General features: G+C 41.6%; 2 long non-coding RNA genes across 2 annotated transcripts; both read left to right on the forward strand.

The window, feature by feature from the left end:
* The first annotated feature begins 16,960 nt into the window (after positions 1-16,960).
* Positions 16,961-18,280, forward strand: LOC124700001. Its single transcript, XR_007001598.1, has 4 exons — positions 16,961-17,240; positions 17,330-17,571; positions 17,660-17,769; positions 18,245-18,280. It is a non-coding gene; the product is annotated as an uncharacterized LOC124700001 (long non-coding RNA).
* A 2,904-nt stretch (positions 18,281-21,184) lies between these two features.
* Positions 21,185-21,995, forward strand: LOC124700002. The gene is made up of 3 exons (XR_007001599.1): positions 21,185-21,466; positions 21,556-21,797; positions 21,886-21,995. It is a non-coding gene; the product is annotated as an uncharacterized LOC124700002 (long non-coding RNA).
* Positions 21,996-22,398: the final 403 nt, after the last annotated feature.

Raw genomic sequence — 22,398 nt, forward strand, 5'->3', positions numbered from 1 at the left:
GGCCTAGGGATCATACTTTCACTAGTGGACACTCTCAACATTGATCACATAACTGAATAAACAAATACTACTTTCTCTACACTCTCTTGTTGGATGACAAACACCATTCATTGTGTAGGGCTACAAGATCTCCCTCAAGCCGGAGTTAACAAGCGCCACAACATTCGGTGTTCATATTTAAGTAACCTTAGAGTGCATGATAGACCATTGCAATTATACCGAGTACTAACATAGCATGCACACTTGTCACCGATCGAGGCTATGAAGGGGGAATAGATCGCATCAATACTATCATAGTAATAGTCAACTTCATAATCTACAAGAGATCACAATCATAGCTTATACCAAGTACTACATGATGCACACACTATCACCATTACATCATGAAGGAGGAATAGACTACTTTAATAACATCACTAGAGTAGCACATAGATGATATTCAACTAGATCACAAAGCTCATGATCACATAAAGATCACATGGGAGAGAGAGACGAACCACATAGCTACCGGTACAGCCCTTAGCATCGAGGGAGAACTACTCCCTCCTCATCATAGGAGACAGCAGCGGCGATGAAGATGGCGGTGGTGTCGATGGAGATGCCTTCCGGGGGCAATTCCCCATCCCGGCGGCATGCCGGAACAGAGACTTCTGTCCCCCGAACTTGGCTTCGCGATGGCGGCGGCTGCGTAACGTTTCTCGTATTGTGTCTTATTCGTTTAGGGTTTTCACGACGGAGTCCTTAAGTAGGCGGAAGGGCAGCCTCGGAGGGGCCCTGGTGGGGCCACACAATAGGGGGGCGCGCCCCACCCCTTGGCCACACCGCCCTGGCGTGTGGGCCCCCTGGCTCCCCTCTGGTCTCTCTTCGGTGTTCTGGAAGCTTCGTGGAAAAATAAGGTTCTGGGCGTTGATTTCGTCCGATTCCGAGAATATTTCCTTTGTAGGATTTCTGAAACCAAAAACAGTAGAAAACATCAACTGGCCATTCGGCATCTCGTTAATAGGTTAGTTCCAGAAAACGCATCAAAACGATATAAAGTGTGAACAAAACATGTAGGTATTGTCATAAAACTAGCATGGAACATAAGAAATTATAGATACGTTGGAGACGTATCAAGTATGCATATTGTTAGAGAAGAACATTGGGCCGCCAACCAAATCCATGTATCATGGTGGAAGTTTCAGCTTGGACATTAATCCTCAGAATCTCTTATGAGAATATTATTTGTTGTTGAATGCTTAGCATTAAAAAGAGGAGTCCATTATCTGTTTTCTATGTTGTCCCGGTATGAATGTCCTCAAGTTGAGATCTATCAAAACTGAGAAATCAAATGCGATCTATCTCCTTGGACCTTTGTACAGGTGGCATAGAGGTACCCCTTTGTGACACTTGGTTGAAACATATGTAATGCAATGATAATCCATGGAAGTCCGAGCTAATTAGGACAAGGTGTGGGCACTATTGCTATTCGATGCATGAGGCTTGCAACTTATAGGAGGTTTTATGCATAACACATATGAATTATTACTACCGTTGACAAAATTGTTTCCATGTTTTCAAAATAAAAAGCTCTAGCACATGAGTAATCCCCGCTTCCCTCTGCGAAGGGCCCTTCTTTTACTTTATGTTGAGTCAGTTTACCTACTTCTTTCTATCTTAGAAGCAAACACTTGTGTCAACTATGTGCATTGATTCTTACATGTTTACTTATTGCACTTGTTATATTGCTTTATGTTGACAACTATCCATGAGATATACATGTTACAAGTTGAAAGCAATTGCTGAAACTTAATCATCCTTTGTGTTGCTTCAAAACCTTCTATTAAGAATCTATTGCTTTATGAGTTAACTCTTATGCAAGACTTATTGATGCTTGTCTTGAAAGTACTATTCATGAAAAGTCTTTGCTATATGATTCAGTTGTTTAGTCATTATATTTACCATTGCTTTGAATCACTTCATTCATCTCATATGCTTTACAATAGTATTGATCAGGATTATGATGGTAGCATGTCACTTCAGAAATTATTCTTTTTATCGTTTACCTACTCGAGGGCGAGTAAGAACTAAGCTTGGGGATGCTTGATACGTCTCCAACGTATCTATAATTTCTGATGTTCCATGCTTATATTATGACAATACCTACATGTTTTATTCACACTTTATATCATTTTGATGCATTTTCCGGGACTAACCTATTAACAAGATGCCGAAGCGCCAGTTCCTGTTTTCTGCTGTTTTTGGTTTCACAAATCCTACATAGGAAATATTCTCGGAATTGGACGAAACAAAAGCCCACGGCCCTATTTTCCACGGAGGGTTCCAGAACATCAAAGGAGAGTCGGAGGCGGCCAGCAGGGGACCCACACCATAGGGGGGCGCGGGCCCACCCCTGGCCGCGCCGCCATGTGGTGTGGGCACCCCTGGCTCCTCCGAGGCCGCCCTTCCGCCTATATATTCTCCCTGTCGCGAAAACCCTAAAAAATCCAGTCATATTCCACGAAGAGTTCGATAGCCGCCGCCATCGCGAAGACAAGTTTCGGGGGACAGAATCTCTGTTCCGGCACGCCGCCGGGACGGGGAATTGCCCCCGGAAGTCATCTCCATCGACACCACCGCCATCTTCATCGCCGTTGTTGTCTCCCATGATGAGGAGGGAGTAGTTCTCCCCCGAGGCTGAGGGCTCTACCGGTAGCTATGTGGTTCATCTCCCTCTCCCATGGTGTGATCTTTATGTGATCATGAGCTTTGTATCACTATTAATCTATGTGCTACTCTAGTGATGTTATTAAAGTAGTCTATTCCTCCTCTATGATCTAAAGTTGACAGTTTGTGCATCATGTAGTACTTGGCGTAGGTTATGATTGTAATCTCTTGTAGATTATGAAGTTAACTATTACTATGATAGTATTGATGTGATCTATTCCCCCTTTCATAGCTATTGCTGACAGTGTGTATGCTATGTTAGTACTCGGTCTAAATTGCAACGGTCTATTATGCACTCTAAAGGTTACTTTGATATGAACTCCGGATTCACTCTCCACGGTGTGACGGTGACAGTGTGCGCATCGTGTGTGATTCCTTTATGAAGTTGTGGAGCTTGTTTACTCCGGCTTGAGGGTGCTCTTGTAGCCCTACACAATGAATGGTGTTTGTTATCCAACAAGAGAGTGTTTAAGAGTAGCATTTATTTATTCGAGTTATGTGATCATTGTTGAGAGTGTCCACTAGTGAAAGTATGATCCCTAGGCCTTGTTTCTAAGCATTGAAACACCGTTTCCAACAAGTTCTGCTACATGTTCACCTGCTGCCATTTTTATTTCAGATTGCAATTACTACTTATAATCATCCATATTACTTGTATTTCACTATCTCTTCGCCGAACTAGTGCACCTATACATCTGACAAGTGTATTAGGTGTGTTGGGGACACAAGAGACTTCTTGTATCTTAATTGCGGGGTTGCTTGAGAGGGATATCTTTGACCTCTACCTCCCTGAGTTCGATAAACCTTGGGTGATTCACTTAAGGGAAACTTGCTGCTGTTCTACAAACCTCTGCTCTTGGAGGCCCAACACTGTCTACAGGAATAGAAGCGTGCGTAGACATCAATCCTTCTTAGTCACACTCTAAAATGAAGCTTTTGGGAGGTTCTTGAAATTTCCATGTTTGAAACCCAAAACCACTTCTCTTCATGATTGACTTCATAAGACAGAGTTTACGGTTAGGGGTAGATATATACATGATTTTTCTGGTTTGAATATGTCTAGACCTTGTTTATCAACTTGAATTCTTACTATATGACATAGGAATGCTATGTGCTTTGGTTTTTCATTCTTTTGACTTTTTTCTGGATTTTTATGCCCATTTGAATCTTGATCAAATCCTAGGTTTGACCAAGATTTAAACAAGTTTAAAACATGAAAATGAAAAGGGAAGCATGTATCCTTCTTAGTCACTCTAAAATGAAGTTTTTGGGACATTTTTGAAATTTCCATGTTTGAAACCCAAAACCACTTCTCTTCATGCTTGACTTCATAAGACATAGTTTAGGGTTAGGGGGTAGATACATGATTTGTATGGTTTGAATATGTCTAGACCTTGTTTATCAACTTGAATGCTTACTATATGACATAAGAATGCTATGTGCTTTGGTTTTTCATTCTTTTGATTTTTTCTGAATTTTTATGCCCATTTGAATATTAATTGGTCAAATCCTAGCTTTGACCAAGATTTAAACAAGTTTAAAACATGAAAATGAAAAGGGAAGCATGTATCCTTCTTAGTCACTCTAAAATGAAGTTTTTGGGAGGTTTTTGAAATTTCCATGTTTGAAACCAAAAACCACTTCTCTTCACGATTGACTTCATTAAGACAGAGTTTAGGGTTAGGGGTCGATATATACATGATTTTTATGGTTTGAATATGTCTAGACCTTGTTTATCAACTTGAATGCTTACTAGCTATATGACATAAGAATGCTATGTGCTTTGGTTTTTCATTCTTTTGATTTTTTCTGAATTTTTATGCCCATTTGAATCTTTTGGTCAAATCCTAGCTAGGTTTGACCAAGATTTAAACAAGTTTAAAACATGAAAATGAAAAGGGAAGCATGTATCCTTCTTAGTCACTCTAAAATGAAGTTTTTGGGAGGTTTTTGAAATTTCCATGTTTGAAACCCAAAACCACCTCTCTTCATGCTTGGCTTCATAAGACAGAGTTTAGGGTTAGGTGGTAGATACATGATTTGTAGTGTTTGAATATGTCTAGACCTTGTTTATCAACTTGAATGCTTACGATATGACATAAGAAGACTATGTACTTTGGTTTTTCATTTTTCTGATTTTTTTTAATTTTGTGCCCATTTGAATCTTGGTCAAATCCTTGGTTTGACCAAGATTGAAACAAGTTTAAAACATGAAAATGAAAAGGTAATCATGGATCCTTCTTAGTCACTCTAAAATGAAGCTTTTGGGATGTTCTTGAAATTTCCATGTTTGAAACCCAAAACGACTTCTCTTCATGCTTGACTTCATAAGACAGAGTTTAGGGGTTAGGGGGTAGATACATGATTTGTCTAGTTTGAATATGTCTAGACCTTGTTTATCAACTTTAATGCTTACTATATGACATAAGAATACTATATGCTTTTGTTTTTCATTTTTCTGATTTTTTTGAATTTTATGCCCGTTTGAATCTTTTGGTCAAATGTTAGGTTTGACCATGATTTAAACAAGTTTAAGACATGAAAATGAAAAGTGAAGCATGCATCCTTCTTAGTCACTCTAAAGTGAATTTTTTAAGAGGTTTTTGAAATTTCCATGTTTGAAACCCAAAACCACTTCTCTTCATGCTTGACTTCATAAGACAGAGTTTAGGGGTTAGAGGGTAGATACATGATTTGTCTAGTTTGAATATGTCTAGACCTTGTTTATCAACTTTAATGCTTACTATATGACATAAGAAGACTATGTGCTTTGGTTTTTCATTTTTCTATTTTTTTGAATTTTATACCCATATATTTGAATCTTTGTGAAATCCTAGGTTTGACCAGGATTTAAACAAGTTTAGAGCATGAAAATGAAAAGGTAAGCTTGGATCCTTCTTAGTCACACTCTAAAATGAAGCGTTTTGGAGGTTCTTGAAATTTCCATGTTTGAAACCCAAAACCACTTCTCTTCATGATTGACTTCATAAGACAGAGTTTATGGTTAGGGGTAGATATATACATGATTTTTCTGGTTTGAATATGTCTATACCTTGTTTATCAACTTGAATGCTTACTATATGACATACAAATGCTATGTGCTTTGGTTTTTCATTCTTTTGATTTTTTTCTGAATTTTTATGCCCATTTGAATCTTTTGGTCAAATCCTAGGTTTGACCAAGATTTGAACAAGTTTAAAACATGAAAATGAAAATGGAAGCATGTATCCTTCTTAGTCACTCTAAAATGAAGTTTTTGGGAGGTTTTTGAAATTTCCATGTTTGAAACCCAAAACCACTTCTCTTCATGCTTGACTTCATAAGACATAGTTTAGGGTTAGGGGTAGATACATGATCTGTATGGTTTGAATATGTCTAGACCTTGTTTATCAACTTTAATGCTTACTATATGACATAAGAAGACTATGTGCTTTGGTTTTTCATTTTTCTGTTTTTTTTTATTTTCCGCCCATTTGAATCTTGGTCAAATCGTAGGTTTGACCAAGATTTAGACAAGTTTAACACGTGAAAACGAATAAGTAAGCCTGGATCCTTCTTAGTCACTCCAAAATGTACCAATTGATAGATGTGTTAACTTTGCTTCATGGAAAAAATAATGTCATGTAAATGAGTTAACTTGGATTTCCTACCCTTGAATCCAAATGAAACTTTTTTCTAATGCACTATAATAATCAACCGAGTTTTTACTCCAACAGGTCTGTCACTTACGTGTGGTGCCCATGCGTGAGGTCCCACTCTTCAGTGAGCACAAGTCACGTGCAATAGGTACACAAACTCCCAGCCATTTTCTTTGTCAAGAGAAGACGCATCGGGATGCGTATTGGAAGTCTCTGGGTTCTTTAGGATCCTTCGGTTGTCCCTCTCACAAAAAAAACAAATCTCTCTCATTCTCGGCCTCGCTCGACTCTCTCGACTCGCTCGCACCTCCTGCTCACTGACAAACCCTGCACAACAGTCAACATCATCACCCGAAAAAGGGGAGACACCATAATGCTCTCCCTTCTTCTCTCCTTCCGAGTGATCCATCTTCCTCCGATTTTCACTCGACGGGCAAACACACATGTGCTGCATAGTAATAATAAAAAGGTAAAAAAATCGACCTACGAATCTATAATTAAATAGGTTAAACTAGGGTTTTGCCCAGTACTACAGATCAAGGTTCAAAAAAATCCAACTACGAGGTTCGAACAACCCCATTTCTAATCCAAGAATTTTTTCGACCTCATCCAAATGGCCTCAAACTATAGGGTTAGCATCTAGTGCAGTATGTGTGAACATGTATGCACTATGTGTGCTATAACTTGTATGTCTTTCAAATTTGAAACAAATTTGAATAAGTTTGAAATATTTGAAATGGGGCTTTTGGCTTAAATGTTTGAAACCCAAAACGACTTCTCTTCATGCTAGACGTCATAAGACAGAGTTTAGGGTTATGGGGTAGATACATGATTTGTCTGGTTTGAATATGTCTAAACCTTGTTTATCAACTTGAATGCTTACTAGATGACATAAGAAGACTATGTGCTTTTGTTTTTCATTTTTCTATTATTTTTTGAATTTTATACCCATATATTTGAATCTTTGTGAAATCCTAGGTTTGACCAGGATTTAAACAAGTTTAAAACATGAAAATGAAAAGGTAAGCCTGGATCCTTCTTAGTCACACTCTAAAATGAAGCTTTTGGGAGGTTCTTGAAATTTCCATGTTTGAAACCCAAAACCACTTCTCTTCATGATTGACTTCATAAGACAGAGTTTAGGGTTAGGGGTAGATATATACATGATTTATCTGGTTTGAATATGTCTAGACCTTGTTTATCAACTTGAATGCTTACTATATGACATAAGAAAACTATGTGCTTTGGTTTTTCATTTTTATGATTTTTTTACCCATTTGAATCTTGGTCAAATCCTAGGTTTGACCAAGATTTAAACATGTTTAAATCATGAATGTGAAAAAGTAAGTATGTATCCTTCTTAGTCAGTCCAAAATGAAGCTCTTTGGAGGGTTTTTGAAATTTCCATGTTTGGTCATTAAATGGCAGACTAAATACTAAGGATATGATGATACACAAGAATTTTTATGTGGAATTGTCTGACTGTATACTCTGTGAAGTTTGTCCAGAAGAAACAATTATGCATCTATTCTTTGAATGCACATTCAGTCAGAGCTTTTGGTGGGCACTTGGATTGGAGTGGAATGTAGATATGACCCTATATCAGATGATTGATGAAGCGCAACAAAGATTGTCCCTGGGTTTTCTCATGGAAGTAATGATTGCAGGATGTTGGAGCATTTGGGATCAAAGGAATGATGATATCTTTAATGCAAACTATCCTAATGTCCAAACATGTATGGCTAGGTTTAAAGCCACTTTCACCCTTACAATACATAGAGCTAAGCCTAGTCTTAAAGAAGGAATGCAATCATGGCTAGATACACTATGAGTATGTAATAAGGTTATCTTCATGATAAACCCATTATAAATATTCCATTTATATTAATAGAAAATGACACAGTAGGGAGCCTTTCCCTACTGTATTTGTGTCAAAAAAAACAAGATTAAAACATGAAAATGAAAAGGTAAGCCTGGATCCTTCTTAGTCACACTCTAAAATGAAGCTTTTGGGAGGTTCTTGAAATTTCCATGTTTGAAACCCAAAACCACTTCTCTTCATGATTGACTTCTTCATAAGACAGAGTTTAGGGTTAGGGGTAGATATATACATGATTTTTCTGGTTTGAATATGTCTAGACGTTGTTTATCAACTTGAATGCTTACTATATGACATATGAATGCTATGTGCTTTGGTTTTTAATTCTTTTGATTTTTTTCTGAATTTTTATGCCCATTTGAATCTTGGTCAAATCCTAGGTTTTACCAAGATTTAACCAAGTTTAAAACATGAAAATGAAAAGGGAAGCATGTATCCTTCTTATTAGTCACTCTAAAATGAAGTTTTTGGGAGGTTTTTGAAATTTCCATGTTTGAAACCCAAAACCACTTCTCTACATGCTTGACTTCATAAGACAGAGTTTAGGGTTAGGGGGTAGATACATGATTTGTATGGTTTGAATATGTCTAGACCTTGTTTATCAACTTGAATGCTTACTATATGACATAAGAAGACTATGTACTTTGGTTTTTCATTTTTATGATTTTTTTTAATTTTCTGCCCATTTTAATCCTAGTCAAATCCTAGGTTTTTGACCAAGATTTAAACAAGTTTAAAACATGAAAATGAAAAGCTAAGCCTGCATCCTTCTTAGTCACTCTAAAGTGAAGTTTTTCGGAGGTTTTTGAAATTTCCATGTTTGAAACCCAAAACCACTTCTCTTCATGCTTGACATCATAAGACAGAGTTTAGGGGTTAGGGGGTAGAAACAAGATTTGTCTAGTTTGAATATGTCTAGACCTTGTTTACCAACTTTAATGCTTACTATATGACATAAGAAGACTATGTGCTTTGGTTTTTCAGTTTTCTATTTTTTTGAATTTTATACCCATATATTTGAATCTTTGTGAAATCCTAGGTTTGACCAGGATTTAAACAAGTTTTGAACATGAAAATGAAAAGGTAAGCATGGATCCTTCATAGTCACACTCTAAAATGAAGCTTTTGGGAGGTTTTTGAAATTTCCATGTTTGAAACCCAAAACCACTTCTCTTCATGATTGACTTCATAAGACAGAGTTTAGGGTTAGGGGTAGATATATACATGATTTTTCTGGTTTGAATATGTCTAGACCTTGTTTATCAACTTAATTGAATGCTTACAATATATATGACATAAGAAAACTATGTGCTTTGGTTTTTCATTTTTCTGATTTTTTTACCCATTTGAATCTTGGGCAAATCCTAGGTTTGACCAAGATTTAAACAAGTTTAAAAAATGAATATGAAAAAGTAAGCATGTATCCTTCTTAGTCGGTCCAAAATGAAGCTCTTGGGAGGGTTTTTGAAATTTCCATGTTTGAAACCAAAAACCACTTCTCTTCATGCATGCTTGACTTCATAAGACAGAGTTTAGGGTTAGGGGTAGTTAGATACATGGTTTTTCTGGTTTGAATATGTCTAGACCTTGTTTATCAACTTAATTGAATTCTTACTATATGACATAAGAAGAATATGTGCACTATTATTTCATTTAATTTATTGATTACTTTTTGAATTTTTATCCCCATTTGTTGAATCTTGGTCAAATCCTAGGTTTGACGAAGATTTAAACAAGTTTAAAACATGGATATGAAAAAGTAAGCCTGTATCGATCCTTCTTAGTCACTCCAAAATGAAGCTCGTGGGAGGTTTTTGAAATTTCCATGATTTTTCTGGTTTGAATATGTCTAGACCTAGTTTATCAACTTGAATGCTTACAATATGACATACAAAGACTATGTGCTTTGGTTTTTGATTTTGTTTTTGAATTTTTATGCCCATTTAAATCATGGTCAAATCCTAGGTTTGACCATGACTTAAACAAGTTTAAAACATGAATATGAAAAAGTAAGCATGTATCCTTCTTAGTCACTCCAAAATGAAGCTCTTAGGAGGTTTTTTTTTGGAATTTCCATGTTTGAAACCAAAAACCACTTCTCTTCACCATGCATGCTTGACTTCATAAGACAGAGTTTAGGGTTAGGGGTAGATACATGATTTTTCAGGTTTAATATGTCTAGACCTTGTTTATCAACTTAATTGAATGCTTACTATATGACATAAGAAGACCTTGGTATTCATTTTTTGAATTTTTATGCCTATTTGAATCTTGGTCAAATCCTAGGTTTGACCAAGATTTGAACAAGTTTAAAACATGAATATGAAAAGGTAAGCATGTATGCCTCTTAGTCACTCCAAAATGAAGCTCTTGGGAGGGTTTTTGAAATTTCCATGTTTGAAACCAAAAACCACATCTCTTTATGCTTGACTTCATAAGACATAGTTTAGGGGTAGCCAGATACATTATTTTTCTGGTTTGAATATGTCTAGACCTTGTTTATCAACTTAATTGTATGCTTATTATATGACATAAGAAGACTATGTGCATTGGTTTTTCATTTTATTGTTTTTTTGAATTTTTATCCCCATTTGTTGAATCTTGGTCAAATCCTAGGTTTGACCAAGATTTAAACAAGTTTAAACATGAATATGAAAAGTAACCTGCATCGATCCTTCTTAGTCACTCCAAAATGAAGCTCGTGGGAGGTTTTTGAAATTTCCATGATTTTTCTGGTTTGAATATCTCTTGACCTTGTTTATCAACTTGAATGCTTACTATATGACATACACAGACTATGTGCTTTGGTTTTTGAATTTTTTTTGAATTTTATGCCCATTTGAATCTTGGTCAAATCCTAGGTTTGACCATTACTTAAACAGTTTAAAACATGAATATGACAAAGTAAGCATGTATCCTTCTTAGTCACTCCAAAATGAAGCTCTTGGGAGGGTTTTTGAAATTTCCATGTTTGATACCAAAAACCACTTCTCTTCACCATGCATGCTTGACTTCATAAGACAAAGTTTAGGGTTTGGGGGTAGATACATGATTTTTCAGGTTTAATATGTCTAGACCTTGTTTATCAACTTAATTGAATGCTTACTATATGACATAAGAAGACCTTGGTTTTTCATTTTTTTGTTTTTTTTGAATTTTTATGCCCGTTTGAATCTTGGTCAAATCCTAGGTTTGACCAAGATTTGAAAAAGTTTAAAACATGAATATGAAAAAGTAAGCATGTATGCTTCTTAGTCACTCCAAAATGAAGCTCTTGGGAGGGTTTTCGAAATTTCCATGTTTGAAACCAAAAACCACATCTCTTCATGCTTGACTTCATAAGACAGAGTTTAGGGTTAGGGGGTAGATACATGATTTTTCTGGTTTGAATATGTCTAGACCTTGTTTATCAACTTAATTGAATCCTTACTATATGACATAAGAAGACTATGTGCCTTTGTTTTTGATTTATTTTGAATTTTTATGCCCATTTAAATCTTGGTCAAATCCTAGGTTTGACCATGATTTAAACAAGTTTAAATCATGAATATGAAAAATTAAGCATCTATCATTCTTAGTCACTCCAAAATGTAGCTCTTGGGAGGGTTTTCGAAATTTCCATGTTTGAAACCAAAAACCACTTCTCTTCATGCATGCTTGACTTCATAAGACAGAGTTTAGGGTTTGGGGGTAGACAGCACGCGCCGACGTGTGGACGCAATTTATTCTCTGTTCCCCTGACATGCACTTGCCAGTGTCTTCAACAGTCTGACACGAGCAGTGAAGCTTTTGCCCAGCGGGGCTCCATTTCTCGAGCGGTAGCGAGGTGACATGCACCTTTTGCAAGTCACCGTGTGACATGCGGCCTAAATCCAAATTTAAACATTGCAAAAAAATCTAAAAAAAATCATGCATGTTCATAGCACATATTAAGATAGCCCCTAAAAATTTCAGATCAAAATTCGAAACATACATCGAGAAACAAAAAAGAGAAACTCAGATGTGAATAGTCTACAGAGAAACTCAGATTTGAATTCGGGAACTATTCATGACAGATTTCTCTTTTTGTTTTCTCGTTGTATGTTTCGAATTTTGATCTGAAATTTTTAGGGGTTATATTAATATGTGCTGTGAACATGCATGATTTTTTTCAGATTTTTTCGCATTGTTTAAATTTGAATTTAAACCGCATGTCACACGGTGACATGCAAAAGGTGCATGTCACCTGATCTGCGGTGACGCTGGGGCTAAAAAGAAGACCTTTTTTTTCTCCATCAAGTCAATGAAAAAAATACCCCTTTTTTCACCTTGCGCGACATGAGGAGCAGTTCGATCTGGGGGATTATTGTTATCGGGTCTGGTCGTCGCCCTCCTCCTCCCCACCTCATTTCCTCCACTATTTCACATATTTTAGCTTCTATTTATGCGGTGCCATGGAGGTGGGGGTCTGGTCGTCACCCTCCTCCTCCCCACCTCATTTCCTTGATCTACTACTCCTATCCATATACATGCCACTCAAATGGATGTATTTGTAGATACATCTATTTTAGTGGCAGTTAATATGGACCGGAGGAAGTACTAATAATATGAGGCATGTTTTTGAGTTGGCCCTGTTTAGTAGAGTTTACATTTGAGAGTTTACATCTTTCTACCACCATTTTTTTTGATTTAGCTTGTCTTTTGTGCCCACCATTTTATCGAGCAGGGTTAATGCAAGATCCAAAGCAAACTAGCTTGTCATGACATTTTTTTGGCGGAGTGCATCTTCTCATGGCGAGCTAGCGACTTTGCCTACTAGAGTTTTTTTGTTGAACTATATTTTTTGGATTCTCCCATTTTATTTGTGCACAAGCTATGAGCTGCCCGCAATTCAGCACCATATATTGGTGCCATATATTGGCGGGATTTTCTAGTTCAATTATTTTGTACAAGGATATTAGCAGGATGCTATCGTTTAGGGCTTTCATTTACCCTATATCCAGCCCCACCCACGGACAAGCAAGGGCCTCTCTCCCTACCTCGCTCCTAGTCCGTCTCGCTCCCTCTAAGTCCTCCATCCGTAGCCGACATCCACCGCGCTGAAGCCAGCTCAACGACGTCTTCAACCACACTCCGTCCGCTTCGTCGGATCTGCTTCCCCGACTCATTGGTTCATCGCACCGACCGGCGAGATCGGTACACAAAGCGCCACCATGATCCACCGAACCAAACCGAACAGCCAACGCGCCACCTCCCCAGTCGACCAAGGTTGAACACTTTGTCCGGCAGCTTTTGTTATGTATTTGATTTCCGAGACTAGTTTATTGCTTGCTTCCACTGCTTGTTATTATCATCTATTTTTTTGTGTAATGCCTGCTAGATATTCCACTCGAGAATGCCTACGAAGAATCTCGGAGGCAAAATATCTTGCGGAATAAGATAATTGCAGCCTCGATCGGCATACCGTGGATTGGGACAAAATCACCGCACCCCAAGTCGTTGCCGAGTTTTTTCACCCGTGTGATGTGGCGCCAAAAGGACGATCCCATGGGGTTGCTGCTGAAGAAGGTATTTAGCCGCACTGCTCAAATTTCATATGTCTTGTTTGCTCATTGATTTGATGAACTTTGATTTGCAGCAGCTAGCCACTGCTCATGTTCCTAACAAAGACAGTGAGCGCGCAAGTGATGCAGACATTGGTAGAAAGGAGGCGGGATTTGGTCCTATTGTTCTAGCAAGCAATCATTTGAGGGGCCGCCTAGGATCAGCACATTTGGATCCTTCTGAGCTCAACATTAAGGAGGTAATTTTATAATACTCCGTAGTGTTTTAAACATGACATAATCTAATGTACTGAAAGAGATCAAACTGTCAACAGGAGTGGAGTGGTATAGATGGTAGAGATATAGATTTCAGAATTCCTATTTTTTTCTTCAAAATAGGGTCGCCCCGACCTCTGCATCCAAATGATGCACCCACCCTTTTATTGCAATGTTTTAGACTCCATTTAAGGTTTAGAAACTCATGGGTTGCTCAAAGTGGTGACATGAATCAACCAACATATTTCCTTTTAATCTGCTCGATTGATTTTATGCATGGCAAATCGCAAAAGCAAGTGATCTGCTCATGTCCCCGCTAAGCAGCATTGTAGCACAGATGTCCAGAGTTCCAGTGATGCAAACGTTTGTACGAACAAAACAGAAGGATGTGGCACTGGGGAAGCTAAGATTAGGCGTCTTCAAAACGACTTGGATGTGGCCACTTGGCGGAACAAAAAAATGAATCGAGGATGGAATTCTACAATTCAAGATGGCCTACATGCTGTTGCTGATCTGCAGAAGATAGTGGCTGGCAACTTGGTTACCGCTTTGGCCGATGCGAGATGTCCATGAGATCAATTGGACGATCTTGGAACAAGGTGAAAGAACGAGCGTAAACTCGCACTCATCTTTGCAGGTAGATGATTTTCAAAGGGTGATGCAAGAGCCGCTATATGAATAGATTGTTGTTTCAGTTGATGATGTCTCTGGTTCTTTTGTTTACTTATGTGCTGGTAGTACTTAGGGAAACTAGCTTGTACAAGTATTTTTTTTCCGATAAAGTTGTACAAGTAAATGGCACATGCTTCACATGTTTGACCAATTAAGTTAAAAAGCTTCACAAAATCCTGCTATCATGTAGGCGGGCTTGCATTGGCTTTCAACCCAAGTGACTGTTGACTGCAATGTTTGGGTATTCCAAGAGGGTTTGATGGTTTTGCAATGGGAAGGCAAAGAGAAGAGTAGCAGAGCATGTGGCGGCGAGGTGACTGATACGTCCCAAACGTATCTATAATTTCTAATGTTCCATGCTACTTTTATGATGATACTCACATGTTTTATACACATTATATGTCATTACGGATGAACGCTGGTGTTCACATGGGTACGTGAGCACGCGTCCAGGAAGTGACATGTGGCTAACGGTGTTTGTTTCTCCGTGAGATAATGTACTATTAAAAAATTGTTGGGAAAATCTACCGGCGTCCACCGATCTAGCAACCACCGCCCGCCCTCCCTCAAAAAAATATTTACTGGCCAACCTTATCCCCCAGCCCTCTCCTCCTCGAGCTCCAACCCGTCCCTCACCCCTTTCCCCGACGAGCTCCACCGTCTTGCCTCCCTTCCCCTGCACGCACCCCACCTGGCCCCCGGACGCCAGCATCCGGCAGCCCACCACGCCGGCGACCTCTTTCTCTTTCTCCTCCCCCGATTCGTCGACCCCCACCACCTGCTCCCACACCCTCACGGCCGCGGCTGGCGCATCCGTCCCGGATACGAAGAGCACGGCCTCGTGGAGGTCGCGCGCGGGGCGGAGGACGGCGGTGCGGCTTGAGGGGCAGAGTAGGCGCAACGTGGTGCTGGGGCGATTGGGCGGGGGTGATGGGTTCGAGGAGGAGGCGGCGGGAGTTGGGGGCGTCGCTGCCGACCGCGTCATGCTCAAGAGGCGGTCGTCGAGCCAGGTTCTGCCATCGCGGAGCCGGAAGCTGTGGTGGCGCCTCTTCCTCTAGAGCCACCGCAACCTGCACCGGCCGTGGTCGGCGCGCCCGAGCGATGCTGACGAACTCCATCGGTCTCAGAAGCGGCCAAGTTTTAGCGGAGGCGTTTAGCGGATAGGGCGGCGGCGTTTAGCGATTTGGGGGCGCCTCCGGTGATGTCGATTTTGGGGAAGGCGGGCGTGCGCGACGGATTTTGGGGATGAAGCTAACGAGTGGTGGTGGTGGTTGGGCTCGGGAAAGAAGTGGAGCGGTGGTCGGGTTGGAGGAGCGATTAAGGATAAGACGCCTCGGGCCAGTAGTTTGACGGATATAAACATACTCACGCCGTTTGGTTCCGTGAGACGGAAAGGGAATCTCAATGTTGATCCAACGATGGCTAGACCGTACGTACGTACCCCCCTGAATACCAAATCCACTCTCTATGTCATTATTATGCATTTTCCGGCACTAACCTATTGACGAGATGCCGAAGAGCCAGTTGCTGTTTTCTGCTGTTTTTGGTTTCAGAAATCCTAGTAAGGAAATATTCTCGGAATTGGACGAAATCAATTGTAGCGACCCAGGAAAATACCCCTATTAGATTTTGGTTGTTCTTTTTCTTTTGTGCATCATCATGGCATATACATCTATCATTTACAAGATTTTATTAAATAAAAATTATTTCTAAATAAAAACTATTTTCTTTTCCCTCTCATATGGTTTCTATATAAAACCCTCCTCCGCTCTTTTCTTATTTTAACAAAACCCGAAACAAAGATATTTGCAATATTTTGGAAAAAGTAGTTTTACTAAATGGTTTGAAAATGTTGTCCCTTTAAAACTCTTCCCAATCCTCCCGTTTCTCTCTTTTCTTTCCTCAAAGTTTGTTGGTGAAAAGAGATCAGAAGGAATAGGAAGAGAGAAGAAGGAAGCATGCCATCTGTGTCACCCCAGGTCCATATCTTAGTCCATCTCACGTTGCAGCCCACGTCCTTGTTTTCCAACGATCAGACCAGCAGCCCCGTAACCAATACATCCTCCTTCATGGCATCTTTCTCTTTCAGCCCAAAGCCCACCGAAACATCCCTTGCCTCCTCACGTCGTTGTCTTCCCCGTACGGCAGCGCATCGAGCTACTCCACGTCGCCTGTATTATGATGGGACGGCTACCATGCAGAGTTCTTCTCCCTATAAAAATCCCCATGCTCCTCCCCAGCAACCCTAGCCTCGCTTCCCTCCAACCGCCGCAACCTCTCTCGCTCTCTTTCTTCTCTGTGAGGACGAGGAAGCTCCACACGCCACAGTTCGCCGGCGCCCCATCGTCCCCGGCTGCCCCGCATCCATCCAAGACAACCAGAAGCTCCGCCTCGTCTCCCTCATCATCTCCACCGAAGGAATCAGGAAGGGGCTCCGTAAATCGAGCGCAAGTTCGCCGTTTCTGTTTCCAACGAGCCGTGCTCCGGCGATGATTCCGGCGGCCCTGCCCCTCGTATGTCTTTTCTGAGCACACCGATGGGTTCCTGGTAACCTCCCCGCACCTCCTGGACCTCTTCTTCTTCTCCTTAGCTTCCTGGCATGGGTTCCCGTCGGTGACCGTCCGTTTTGCTCGCAGATGGCGTCGCACGTGGCTTCTCCGGTGATTCCCCAGCTCCAACTCGGCCTTGCTCAGACTTCCTTTTGACTTCCGCTTCGAACGCGCCGTCTCTCGCATGCTGGTTCGCCCCGAATCGCCGGAGCGATGCTCCACTTGATCAATTTCCACCATGGCTGCAGCTTGGAAGCCCGTCTCAGTATTCTGCCAGTTCTTCTAGACGTGCACCAGTATACAGACATGATTAGCAACATACTGTAATGGTTCGTTCCTTGCTAATGGGTCGTTTGGTTCTGTGTTCAATTCCCAGTGGAGGCGAACTAATCCTTCCACAATCTTTTTCTTCTCCAGATCCACTATTGGGCCTTGACCCGTTTCTTTCCGACCCAGCCCGATGCCGATGTGCGCCCAACATCTATCCACGCCGGCCCAGCACAAGCGCGGCTCAGTTTCCAGGCCAGGTTCGGCCCGGTTCCACCCTCTTCTAATCTTTTCTTTTTGCAAAATCTTGAGCATATCATATCTTGGGATTGGTAAATCCAAATGATACAAATAAACTGTCTATTTTGATCAGAAAAATGCAAGGAATATGAATATGCCATCCATATAATTGTTTGCATCCCGCATCATGTTGTTCCGTTATAATTTGCATCACACATAATAATTAAACACGGAGTATTTGGGAATTACCGGCTACGGTTCCTCGCTCCGATTAATATTGAAGTAGCTCACCCATGCCATGTGTTTCCATGCTAATCAATATTTAATACTGTCGGTAGAAATGCAACTCCAACCTAATTTGTGTGTCCGGGATTCCGACTCCGATTAATTTGGATAATTGCATCGCATCATCTTTGCCATGTCATGCATATCATCTTGATCATGCTGGATCTTCTTTATCCGTAGTAGTAAAACTTGCATACGTTGTTTGTCCAGCGTTTGCTTCTTCCCGGATAGGATCGCGAAGTGGTGTTGTGAGATACGACAAGTTCTCCGGATGTTCCTCGGCAAGCTTTAACAGGCAAGCATTTCCCCTATACTTCTGCCCCTGCAGAAGTCGCTCACCTATTTTATTTTTCCTTCTCCCTCATGCTAGCTTTAAGTTGCGTTCATGTCACGTGTCCCTTCCACTTGTTACCTCAAGCAGCCCATATTGCCACCACCAACCACCAACCACCTACAGCTATTGTTTGGTTATCGGGTCTGTCTTGAGAGTCGTAGTGCATGCTAGTGCTGTTTATATCGTGTTACCGTTATGCTATCTTATCGGGTTATCTGTTGGGGAACATGACACATGGTTTATGGTTATATCTGTTGAGGATATCATGGTTACCTATTAATAGTTGTTAGCGGAGACATCGGTGGGTCAGCTGATCGTTTTGTGACGGCTCACTTGTGTTTCTTTAAAACCTAGGACCCCGAGTTCTTGTTATCCGTTCCGAGACCGAGCGCTCTAACCACACGTGGGTATGCTTATGGGTCTCCCTTGACCACTGCTCGGAATCTACAGCCTTGTCCAAGTGGCCACAACTAGTTTGCAATGTTTTACCATTTGTTGTTTGCGTGCATGCCAGCCTGTTACTTATTTACTTTGGGAAGCCCCTGGGTGCCTTGTATCCCTTGTTTCTGGTATGCACGTATAGGTCGCGGAGCCGCTGCGAAGTGGTTTATCGCCCCAGTGTGTGTTTAAACCACCTAGTACGCTGGCGCAACAGCTAGGTCCGCTTCGGAGAATCGGCCGGACTTCGATACGGGTTCAACTTGGTTAGGTGGCTTCCTGGACATTGTTGTCGTGAAGGAGAGTGCGAGCCGTGATATCCACCTGTCGTAAGTGGGTCGAGCGGTGCGTGTGGGTACATTTGGGCACATCTTATCGATAAGCCGTGTTCGCGGTTATGGACGACTTGGAGCTGTATGACTCGATCATAGACAACTTACACCCGTTGTTTCAATAATAATAACTTGCGTAGTAAGTTAGCACAACTTCAATAACAAATGGTTAAAACTTGTCAACCGTGTGAGTGCCCTTGTAAGTACCTCCTTGCGAGGGGGGAACACTTCGGCTGTGTTATGTTTGCAGAGTATAGAAATGTTAGTTATGCGCTCTCTCACCTTCTCTGATTAGACGAATGTTGTAGAGTGTCTCTATAGGTTTTTAGGGCTTGCGCGCTGCCGCTTAACCCCACCATATTGCCTATGACGTTCCTCTTGCGTCCTCTAAGTTCCCTGCGTGCCTCAAGTACAAAGGACGACCGGGTTGACGAATGCTTATACGTCTTGAAGTCTTGTTAAGTACGAACCCGTACTTATTGCTGCTTCTACGGGATATAACCGGGCAGGTATGAAGATCGGTACGATGAAGGCGACGTTAGCAAGGTTACCCTTCCGGCTTGGCCTGGGCAGGGTTATGGACGCCATCGTTTATCTTCAGGACTCTTAGTCCAAATTTGTATCTTGTCCGTACTCGGATGTATATGATCTTCTGTATGATTTGGATCTTTGTATGTACCTATTTGTATCTTGACTCGTTGGAGTCGTTGTTGTATTATATCCGTTTCTTGTGGGCTCTATTGTAATCCTCGTTGTAATGTTACCGCTCGTGATTGATTCCACCCGCATCGCGTGCATGCTTCGGCGTGTACGAGGCGCTTGGTGGTGCGTCTCCTAGAATCGATATCGTGCGGATTTCGGCGGGTTCGCTGGGATCCTCATGGTACCGGTTTTGGGGCGTCACAAGTTGGTATCAGAGCCTCAGGTTGACGGTACCCCACTAGTCCAGCCTTTAGGATAACCTTGCCAACGGTCGTTGAGTTTAGAGCCTCCAAACTATTTTCTAAAATTCGTTGGATAGATCTGATTAGCTCTGATTTTTCTCCTTACCTCTATTCTTTCTCCTCTTACCTATGCGAATTTTGAGTCTTCTCTCTTATCCGAGTTTCTCTGAGTCTTAGGTTTCAACGCGGGTTGGACGATCTTTGCCCCTCACCTAATAGGTCCGATCTTCGGAGGATCCCATGGGTCATCATCAACAACGGAACAACGAATCCTTGTTAGTGGTGTCGAGATGTTCAACACCTCGACAGAAGAAGGTTCCACGCCAAGGTCGGGTGTTTGTCAACATGGTACGAGAAGATCCGATAGTTTGACCAACTCCCCCTTAGGTTGACGTGGAATCTCGGGGCGAGATTCCTTGTTAGTGGTGTCGATTGTAGCGACCCAGGAAAATATCCCTATTAGATTTTGGTTGTTCTTTTTCTTTTGTGCATCATCATGGCATATACATCTATCATTTACAAGATTTTATTAAATAAAAATTATTTCTAAATAAAAACTATTTTCTTTTCCCTCTCATATGGTTTCTATATAAAACCCTCCTCCGCTCTTTTCTTATTTTAACAAAACCCGAAACAAAGATATTTGCAATATTTTGGAAAAAGTAGTTTTACTAAATGGTTTGAAAATGTTGTCCCTTTAAAACTCTTCCCAATCCTCCCGTTTCTCTCTTTTCTTTCCTCAAAGTTTGTTGGTGAAAAGAGATCAGAAGGAATAGGAAGAGAGAAGAAGGAAGCATGCCATCTGTGTCACCCCAGGTCCATATCTTAGTCCATCTCACGTTGCAGCCCACGTCCTTGTTTTCCAACGATCAGACCAGCAGCCCCGTAACCAATACATCCTCCTTCATGGCATCTTTCTCTTTCAGCCCAAAGCCCACCGAAACATCCCTTGCCTCCTCACGTCGTTGTCTTCCCCGTACGGCAGCGCATCGAGCTACTCCACGTCGCCTGTATTATGATGGGACGGCTACCATGCAGAGTTCTTCTCCCTATAAAAATCCCCATGCTCCTCCCCAGCAACCCTAGCCTCGCTTCCCTCCAACCGCCGCAACCTCTCTCGCTCTCTTTCTTCTCTGTGAGGACGAGGAAGCTCCACACGCCACAGTTCGCCGGCGCCCCATCGTCCCCGGCTGCCCCGCATCCATCCAAGACAACCAGAAGCTCCGCCTCGTCTCCCTCATCATCTCCACCGAAGGAATCAGGAAGGGGCTCCGTAAATCGAGCGCAAGTTCGCCGTTTCTGTTTCCAACGAGCCGTGCTCCGGCGATGATTCCGGCGGCCCTGCCCCTCGTATGTCTTTTCTGAGCACACCGATGGGTTCCTGGTAACCTCCCCGCACCTCCTGGACCTCTTCTTCTTCTCCTTAGCTTCCTGGCATGGGTTCCCGTCGGTGACCGTCCGTTTTGCTCGCAGATGGCGTCGCACGTGGCTTCTCCGGTGATTCCCCAGCTCCAACTCGGCCTTGCTCAGACTTCCTTTTGACTTCCGCTTCGAACGCGCCGTCTCTCGCATGCTGGTTCGCCCCGAATCGCCGGAGCGATGCTCCACTTGATCAATTTCCACCATGGCTGCAGCTTGGAAGCCCGTCTCAGTATTCTGCCAGTTCTTCTAGACGTGCACCAGTATACAGACATGATTAGCAACATACTGTAATGGTTCGTTCCTTGCTAATGGGTCGTTTGGTTCTGTGTTCAATTCCCAGTGGAGGCGAACTAATCCTTCCACAATCTTTTTCTTCTCCAGATCCACTATTGGGCCTTGACCCGTTTCTTTCCGACCCAGCCCGATGCCGATGTGCGCCCAACATCTATCCACGCCGGCCCAGCACAAGCGCGGCTCAGTTTCCAGGCCAGGTTCGGCCCGGTTCCACCCTCTTCTAATCTTTTCTTTTTGCAAAATCTTGAGCATATCATATCTTGGGATTGGTAAATCCAAATGATACAAATAAACTGTCTATTTTGATCAGAAAAATGCAAGGAATATGAATATGCCATCCATATAATTGTTTGCATCCCGCATCATGTTGTTCCGTTATAATTTGCATCACACATAATAATTAAACACGGAGTATTTGGGAATTACCGGCTACGGTTCCTCGCTCCGATTAATATTGAAGTAGCTCACCCATGCCATGTGTTTCCATGCTAATCAATATTTAATATCGTCGGTAGAAATGCAACTCCAACCTAATTTGTGTGTCCGGGATTCCGACTCCGATTAATTTGGATAATTGCATCGCATCATCTTTGCCATGTC

This window comes from Lolium rigidum, chromosome 3 (assembly GCF_022539505.1).
Source record: "Lolium rigidum isolate FL_2022 chromosome 3, APGP_CSIRO_Lrig_0.1, whole genome shotgun sequence".
Lineage (NCBI taxonomy): Eukaryota > Viridiplantae > Streptophyta > Magnoliopsida > Poales > Poaceae > Lolium > Lolium rigidum.